Below are 9,590 nucleotides of genomic sequence, written 5' to 3'. Positions count from 1 at the left end.
TATATATATATATATATATATATATATATATATATATATATATATATATATATATATATATATATATATATATATATATGACTGCCTTAATTATAGGTGGTCACGCTGCCTTTTGAAGCGCGTACAAGCGCGAGAAACTTCACCGATTTTTGTGTAAACAACGTGGACGTCTCGAAATGTTAGCTAGAAAATCAACCAGCAGCAAGCGAAGTCTGTATTTTGTGGTTTTGCGAGCTTATGCTCATGCGAGCAGCAGAAGGACGAAAGATCCGTTACATAATGTCAGTTCCATAAAATAAGCTTTGCCGCAATACAGTCAAGTTATGCGGTGAAGCATACGTATAGTATTGCGGTAAAGTATATGAAAAGCTGGAAGGGACCGCTGCGTTACTGGGGCGATTTTCTTGTATTACGGTCATGGCCGTGCGCGAACAAGAAAAATCACGGTCGAAGCGCGTGGCACAAACCTTGCCAATGCTTCAATTGGAAAAACAAAACGAATCCGAGTGGGTGATGCCAAAAAGAAAGCCTTGACTTTTGCATTATCAAAGCAGTTCCGAGAATATTCAATCATATTCCAAGCTCCTGCCTTGTTTATGTTTGTTTAAAGTATATGCATATATTGTGCACCAGCCCTAGCACCAATTCTAATGTACTTTAATGATGTAAGTTTAATAACACGTGGGAAATATATAATTTGTGCTGTATGGTGTTGTGCTGTTTATAAGCTGCTGCTTTCATGTGGTAATGTGTACATTGGCTGGAAGAGTTGATGCATCCTCCTTATAGAACTCATTGAAAGGTGAACCACCTGTCAAGCCATCATTGTTCTTGCTGTTGTACACCAGATTTCACAAACATGGGGATAGTTATGATACAGAAAGAGTATCTGAGGCTTAATATATCCAGATGCATGCACAGGAGTGCAGGAGTCGACCATCTATCTCTCTAACTCGGGTTGAATGTGCCTACATGAGTAACATGTAACACTTGTTGGGTGTCTGGTTTCTTTTATTGTTAGATTAGTTTGTGTTTTTTCTCCCATTTGTAGGTTTTTGTGTGTGTTGCTGTATATGTGTGTAATTGCTTTCAGAGTGGCTTTCTTGTTGCTAATAAATTTAGAGAAGGCAGCGTTCTTCATTTTGTGCATCAGACAGCAAGTGAGCATGTTTCGAAGGATGTTGGATATTGTTGCCATAAGCAACAAAAAGGCATAAGCATATAGACTGCTTGCTGGAGGTACTCTTTATATCATTAAGGGTATTATCAGGCTGATAATTCTGTGCACAATAATTAGAAAGATCACATCATGTCTGACATGTCTTCTTGCCACCATGAAATCTTGTCAGATGCATAACACGGGACATACACCACAGATCTCAGCCAGCCATTCTCATTTGCGGTCTCGACCTCCTACCACTGAGCAGACAGGTCCAAGAGACCAAACATGCAACTTTTATCTGATTAAAATGTAGTGTATGTTGCACAAAATTAGATGTCGGGTGTTATTGTTGACACAGATAAATATCTGTGAGCCTCATAAACTAATGTCAAAAGAAAGAGAATAATACCCATGAAATGCACTCTTGGTAGGATGGCAGCACCATTCTCTTGCAGAGCTAAATAACAACCATTCAGCAGTATCATGATATCAAGCTGAACAATAATTTACTCCAACAATAGTTTCCTTCGTGGAACATTGCACCGATAGTCTTGAAATACAATACCACTGCTAACAGAAGGCCTTCCAAATTAGCATGACAGGAGGGCACATTTTAGGAAGCAAGAATGAAAACGGAGCCGGTTAACTATGAAAGTTGTGAATGCAACTCTGCTGAAGTTAGAAAAATGAACGAAACGGAATAGTTTAATGAATAAACTTGATTTGATTTGATTTGATTTGAAAAGTAAGTGGTTTAGAGACAAAATGCCGTTTTATTCCATGCCAGAAAAGCAAGCAGAGGTTGAAATGCTTTCCACATACATGCCTTCAAGGTACATGTACAGGGTCTATCCTGAAAGTCATGTCAGTAAGGCGCTTGAGCCGGGCGACGTGCACAATGTCACTGGTGGTCACAGCGGAGGACGTAGTGTGCGTGGCTAGAACGATTTCAACGGTGACATTGGTCCCTTGGCGGAGCACGCGATCGGGGCCTCTGTAACAGGGAGCAGTTTTTACCAAAGGCCAGCTTTACGCGATGGTGACCAAAGGGACGCGAGGGTGCCGGGCGCAACATAGACATCATGGTGACGGAGGTCATAGCGTTGCTTCTGTTTGTCTTCAGACACTTGTAGACGAGCGCGCGCAAGTTGGCGAGCATGGTCAGCACGGGCAATTGCATCACGGGCATAATTGCTAGTTGAAGATGTGGTGGACGGAAGCACAGTGTCCAGTGGAAGTGTCGGTTCTCGGCCATACAAAAGGTAAAACTGCGAAAAGCCAGCAGTTTTGAGACTGAAAGAGTTGTACGCAAAGGTAATGTAAGGTAGAGCCAGGTTCCAGTCCCGGTGGTCGTCTTAAACGCATTTGGGTAGCATGTCTTTAAGGGTGTGGTTCAAACGCTCAGTGAGGCCGTTCGTTTGAGGGTGGTAGGAGGTGGTGAATTTATGCTGTATTGAGCAGGCGCGCATGATGTCGTCAATGACTTAGGCAAAAAACGTACGGCCACGGTCTGTTAGCAGTTGGCGCGGAGCACCATGCATCAAAATGATGTCATGTAGGAGCAAGTCCGTAACATAGTTCCGCAGCTGGTCGGAAGAGCACAGGTTACGGCTTAGCGAGTCGCGTAGTCCGCCACGACTGCAACCCACTTGTTTCCTGATGTAGATTCCGGAAATGGGCCGAGTAGGTGCAAGCCGACACGATGGAAGGGCTCGGCAGGGATGTCGAGTGGCTGCAGGTAACCAGCGGGGAGCTGGGAAGGCTTTTTGCGTCGTTGGCAAAGTTCACAAGCGGCGACGTAGCGCCGTACGGAATGGGCAAAGCCCGTTCAGAGAAAACGGCGACGTACATGGTTATAGGTTCGAGATACGCCGAGATGGCCTGCCGTTGGTGCGTCGTGAAGCTCTTCTAGAACGGTGTAGCGGAGGTGTTTAGGTATGACAAGTAGGAACTCAGAGCCGTCCGTTTTAAGGTTACGACGGTACAGAGTACCGTCGCGTAGGACGAAGAGGCGTAGAGTAGCATCGGCCGGAGAGAGTTCAAAACGATCGACGAGTGCTCTGATGTAGGCGTGACAATGTTGCTAGTCGGCGAAATGAAGCAGCTGTGATACATAGAATACACAAGCTGCACTGGTAATATTGGAAGAGTCAGAGTCGTCAACAGGCTAACGCGACAGGCTGTGGGCGTCTTGGTCCAGGCGGCCCGACTTGTACATCACGGTATATGAAAATTTTTGTAGCCTCAAAGCCCATCGACCAAGCCAGCCTGTAGGATCTTTTAGAGATGAGAGCCAACAGAGAGCATGATGGTCAGTGACTACGGAAAAAAGGTGACCGTAAAGGTCAGCACGGAACTTCGCAACCACCCAGACAACACAAAGGCATTCTAGTTCCGTAATGGAACAGTTGCGCTCAGATGGTGCTAGGAGGCGGCTCACATAAGCAATAACGCGATCTTGGCCACGCTGACGCTCCTCTAAGATGGCACATACGCCATTACCTCTGGCATCTGTACGCAATTATGTAAGGGCATCAGGGTCGAAGTGGGCGAGAATGGGTGGTGAGGTTAGAAGAGTGACGAGACGAGAGATGGCGGCTGCTTCCGAAGTACCCCCAAGAGAATTTTACGCCTTTCTTCAAAATATTAGTGAGGGGTTTAGCAATTGCCACAGTATCTTGAACAAACGATGAAAGTACGAGCATAGCCCTACAAAACTTCGAACGTCTGCGGCTGCCTTCGGAACCGGAAAGTCTCGGAGAGCGCGTGTTTTGTCGGGATCAGGTTTTACTCCGGAAGCGTCAACGAGATGACCCAGAAGAGTAATTTGGCGGTGGCCAAAACGACATTTGGAGGAGTGAAGTAGCAGCTTCACCTTTCGAAATACACCAAGTATTGTTGTTAGACTCTTAAGGTGAGTGAGGAGCGTTGGCGAAAAGACGATGACGTCGTCGAGATAACTGAGGCATGTGGACCATTTGAAACCTTGGAGAAAGGAGTCCATCGTACGCTCGAAGGTGGCAGGGGTGTTATATAACCCAAACGGTATTGCTTTAAATTGGTATAGGCCATCAGGCATGATTAAAGCGGTTTTTTCTCTGCCCACATCGTCAACAGCAATCTGCCAGTATACAGAACGAAGATCGATAGAAGAGAAACAGCTGGAACCGTGCAGGCAGTCAAGGGCGTCGTCTATACGTAGGAGTGGGTAGACGTCTTTCTTAGTAATGTTGTGCAGATGACGGCAGTCTACACAGAAGTGCCACGTGCCGTCCTTCTTCGTAACCAACACCACAGGTGACGGCCAGGGACACGAGGAAGGCTCACTGATGTTTTTATCTATAATTTTGTTTACTTCACCTTGCATTACTCGGCGTTCCGTTGCAGAAACTCGATATGGTCGTCGGCGAATAGGTGTAGCATCGCCAGTAAGAATCCCATGCTCGACCGTGAGCGTCTGGCCTAAAGAGCGATCGTCGAAGTCGAAGATATCTAGGTAGGACGATAATACTTGGCAAAGGTGTTCAGTCTGCGCAGAGGACAGGTACGTCGCAACCATTTTCTTTATGTTGGGATCGGCGGCCGAGGCTGGTGCGGGGGGCCTGCTGAGCTCGCAAGAACCATCGGTCGATAACGCTGCCACGTGATTGTCGTCGAGATAATCAACGTTGGCAAGGCAAATACCTTGCGGTAGAATTTGCTTTGTCAATCGAAAGTTAAAGATAGTTAAAGTTAAAGATCACAGAGTATACTGTGAGGAACGGTAACGTCAAACTGCAGTGGAATGTCGGGCAGAGGAGTGACGAAGTACTCGCCATCAGGAACTGGTGGGGAAGACAATAGTTAAATGTAGGCTATTGACTTTGGCGGCAGGCGAAGAAAGCCGCTGGGGCATAAGCGGCACTGGGGTGCGGCAGAAGGTTCTGCGAGAATCGGTAACTCAAGGCGGCGAAGGGTACTGTCGGAGCAGTCAATAAGAGCAGAATGCGCGGAGAGAAAATCGAGGCCGAGAATTAGGTCGTGGGACAATGAGCAATCACTGTGAAGAGCACAACAGTGTGGCGGCCGGCGATGCTGACACGTGCCGTACTCATTCTGATGATAGGCACAGCACCGCCATACACAACGCGGAAGACGCGTGCCGACAGAGGGGTGAGGAACTTGTTCAGTTGCCGTCGGAAGGCAGCACTCATAATAGAAAGCTGTGCTACTGTATCGATGAGTGCCGTGACAGGATAGCCATCAACATCAAGAAGGTTTTGGTTCGTAGGTAACGTGAGCAGAGAATTTGAGTGCAGGGTCGACAACGCAGCTTCACCTCCAGAAGCTGCAGTGCCTAGTTTTCCGGCAGGATCCGGGAGGCGATAAGCGGCGAAGAGAAGCGATGGGCTTGGGCTGAACGAGCCTGATGGCGTCGAGGTAAAGCGAGCGGCTGTAGCGAATGTTCGGAGCAGGAGCATCAGCGGCACTGGGTTCATGGCGGGTAGTATAGGGAACAAAAGGTCAAGGTGCAGGAATAAGCGGCGGCGTATGTCCGAGGAGGTGGTGGCCATCGGGGGCGGCAGTGACGAGCGACGTGGCCGATGCGACAGCAGTGAAAGCAGATCGGCCTGTCATCAGGGGTACGCCATTCGGACGGGTCGCGGCGAGATGTGGCATAAAAAGACTGTCGGGGACGAGGAGGGCCGCTGGAGAACTGGGGAACGCTGGGCTGAGAAGTTGAACATACGGAGTTCAGACCCATGTTCTCAAATTCCTGTCTGACGACGGCCTGAATCATCGCAGTTGTGGTTGCTGGTGGATCGGGAGGCGTCGCTGAGAAAGCTGGCGAAAAGGCAGCCTCGAGTTCGAGCGAGCAATACGGGTTACTACGTCACGGTTACTACGTTACTTACTACGTTACTACTACGTCACGGTTACTACGTCACGACCGCGTCAGTCTGACGCGGTCGACCCTCACATGTCGACGTAGCAGCAGTGTTGGTGTGAGATACGGCAGCTCTTAGCTTGTTCAAGGCAACGGCATTCTTTTATGATGGCGTCGATAGTCTAGACGTTGCCGAAAACAGGCAAATTGAAAGCGTCGTCGGCGATGCCATTTAGGACATGCGCCACTTTATCTGCTTCAGACAGCATGGTCAGCCTTGCGGCATAGAGCCAAGACGTCAAGGATATATGAAACGTATGGCTCTGTAGGTGTCTGAACACGAGACGCAAGAGCCTTTCTCGCAGCAACCTTGCGCCCAATGGGGTCGCCGAACAGTAACCGTAGCTTTTCTTTGAAACTGTCTCAACTGGTTATCTCGTCGTCATGCGTTTGGTGCCACACGCGTGGGGTGCCGCCGAGATAAAAGATGACATTGGCGAGCATAATGGTTGGGTCCCACCTGTTATTAGCGCTGGCATGTTCAAAGAGCTTGATCGAGTCGTCATCACCCTGTCCCTCCAGGCCAGAGAACACACCATGGTCGCGATGTTGGGCAAGCGGGATGATTGTGCAGTCGGACAAGCCGAAGCCGTTGCAGATACGGGCTCGTCACCGGGAGGCTTGGTGACAAGCTCGATGTACCGACCACTTCGGAGTTCCGTGGCGAGGACGGGGATCGCTCACCTCCACCAGAATGTTACCTGTAGAAAGACACAGAGGAAAGAGGCTATTTACAGGCTATTTACGCTGGATCCAAAGCGCCCGGTGGACAATCGCTCGCGCTAAGCGCAAAGACCCACTTCATCGTTCTCGCGGCGACTCGTCTCTTGAGCATCTCGCGATAATATCGTAATAATATATTTCAGTAATTTTACATACAGCTCGTCTACACCCTGATTCCGTAATGCATCCATGACTGCTGAGGTTTCGACAGAATCAAACGCTTTCTCGTAATCAATGAAAGCTATATATAAGCGTTGGTTATATTCCGCTCATTTCTCTATCACCTGATTGATAGTGTGAATATGGTCTATTGTTGAGTAGCCTTTACGGAATCCTGCCTGGTACTTTGCTTGACAGGAGTCTAAGGTGTTCCTGATTCTATTTGCTATTACCTTAGTAAATACTTTGTTGGCAACGGACAGTAAGCTGATCGGTCTATAATTTTTCAAGTCTTTGGCGTCCCCTTTCTTATGGATTAGGATTATGTTAGCGTTCTTCCAAGATTTCGGTACGCTCGAAGTCATGAGTAGTCATTGCGTGTACAAGGTGGCCAGTTTTTCTAGAACAATCCGCCCACCATTCTTCAACAAATCTGCTGTTACCTGATGCTCCCAAGCTGCCTTCCCCCTTTGCATAGCTCCCAAGGCTTCCTTTAGTTCTTCCGGCGTTACTTGTGGGATTTCAAATTCCTCTAGACTATTCCCTCTTCCATTATCGTCGTGGATACCACTGGTACTGTACAAATCTGTATAGAACTCCTCAGCCACTTGAACTATCTCATCCACGTTAGTACTGATATTGCCGGATTTGTCTCTGAACGCATGCATCTGATTCTTGCCTATTCCTAGTTTCTTCTTCACTGCTTATATGCTTCCTCTGTTCCTGAGAGCATGTTCAATTCTATCCATATTATACTTCCCTATGTCAGCTGTGTTACGCTTGTTAATTAACTTGGAAAGTTCTGCCAGTTCTACTCTAGCTGTAGGGTTAGAGGCTTTCATACATTGGCGTTTCTTGATCAGATCTTTCGTATCCTGCGATAGATTACTGGAATCCTGTCTAACGGAGTTACCACTGACTTCTATTGCACACCCCTTAATGACGCCCATAAGATTGTCATTCATATATTCAACACTAAGATCCTCTTCCTGAGTTAAAGCCGAATACCTGGTCTGTAGCTTGATCCGGAATTCCTGTATTTTCCCACTTACCGCTAACTCATTAATCGGCTTCTTATGTACGAGTTTCTTCCGCTCCCTTCTATAAGTCTAGGTTCATTCGAGTTCTTACCATCCTATGGTCACTGCAGCGTACCTTGCCGAGCACGTCCACATCTTGTGTGATGCCAGGGTTAGTGCAGAGTATAAAGTCTACTTCATTTTTAGTCTGGCCATTCGGGCTCCTCCACGTGCACTTTCGGCTATCCCGCTTGCGGAAGAAGGTATTCATTTTCCGCATATTATTCTGTTCTGTAAAGTCTGCTAATAACTCTCCCCTGCTATTCCTAGTGCCTATGCCATATTCCCCCGCTGCCTTGTCCCCAGCCTGCTTCTGGCCTACCTTGCCCATCAGTGTAGTGTATTTTGTTTTGACTTTACCCATCGCCGATTCCACGTCTTCATAGAAGCTTTCGACTTCCTGGTCACCATGACTGGATGTAGGGGTAGACCTGTAGGATCTTCAATTTGTACCTCTTATTAAGTTTCACAAGACCTGCCAACCTCTCGTTAATGCTATAGAATTCCTCTATGTTACCAGCTATATCCTTATTAATCAGGAATCCGACTCCTAGTCCTCGTCTCTCCGCTAAGCCCCGGTAGCACAGGACGTGCCCGTTTTTAGCACTGTATATGCTTCTTTAGTCCTCCTAACTTCACTGAGCCCTATTATATCCAATTTACTGCCCTCTAATTCCTCCAATAGCACTGCTAGACTCGCCTCACTAGATAACGTTCTATCGTTAAACCTTGCCAAGTTCAGATTCCCATGGCGGCCTGCTCGGACCCAGGTATTCTAAGCACCCTCTGGTGCGTCACAGGTCTGACCGCCGCCGTGGTCAGTTGCTTCGCAGCTGCTGGGGACTGAGGGCCGGGGTTTCATAGTTGTGTTCATATAGGAGGTATTGGTATTCAGGAAACGTTTATTACCAAGAACAGCGGGCGCCTATTCCCATGCGAAGGACGCTTGCTGAGCGGTGACTCCAACCACTTGCTCGCCACACCACACATCTTCACTGGAATTCAACTGGTTTCACAAACACTAGCTTATATTCTTTCGACCATAAACTGCGACTTCTCCTGCCACCATGTAGCCGGGGGCGCGACGAGTTCGCGTCCTCGCCGGACCTGCAATAAAAGTTTCTTCACTCACTCATAACCACGTGTCAATACGCTCCGCCGCGTTTTTTTTATCTACAGAAGAGAGAGAAAGAGGGGAAAGAAACAGAGTGGCTTCGTTTCCTTTTCTTGCGAGGACGCAAGTTAAAAAAATTTCCTTGGTACATGCGAGTCCAGGCACGCGCCGGTGGCACGACTGGCTTATCGGAACTCGCACAGAAAAGAGAACATTCAGTGCACACGCAGATTTAGTTCTGCAGTGAGCGCTTTATTTACGCACAAAGAATGGGCTCCAATCCATGCTATAAAGATAGTTGGACAGCGAAGCTGTAAATGACAACTAGAACAATTAACCATTGCGACGCAGGTTGAAATTATTCATGTGGCGACATTCGCATGCACTTTACCTAGTATGTTTCGACGGCTTGCGACTTGGCTTGCG

This window comes from Dermacentor albipictus, unplaced genomic scaffold (assembly GCF_038994185.2).
Source record: "Dermacentor albipictus isolate Rhodes 1998 colony unplaced genomic scaffold, USDA_Dalb.pri_finalv2 scaffold_11, whole genome shotgun sequence".
Taxonomy (NCBI): domain Eukaryota; kingdom Metazoa; phylum Arthropoda; class Arachnida; order Ixodida; family Ixodidae; genus Dermacentor; species Dermacentor albipictus.
The sequence above is the reverse complement of the archived record's forward strand: the minus strand, read 5'-3'. Positions refer to the sequence as shown.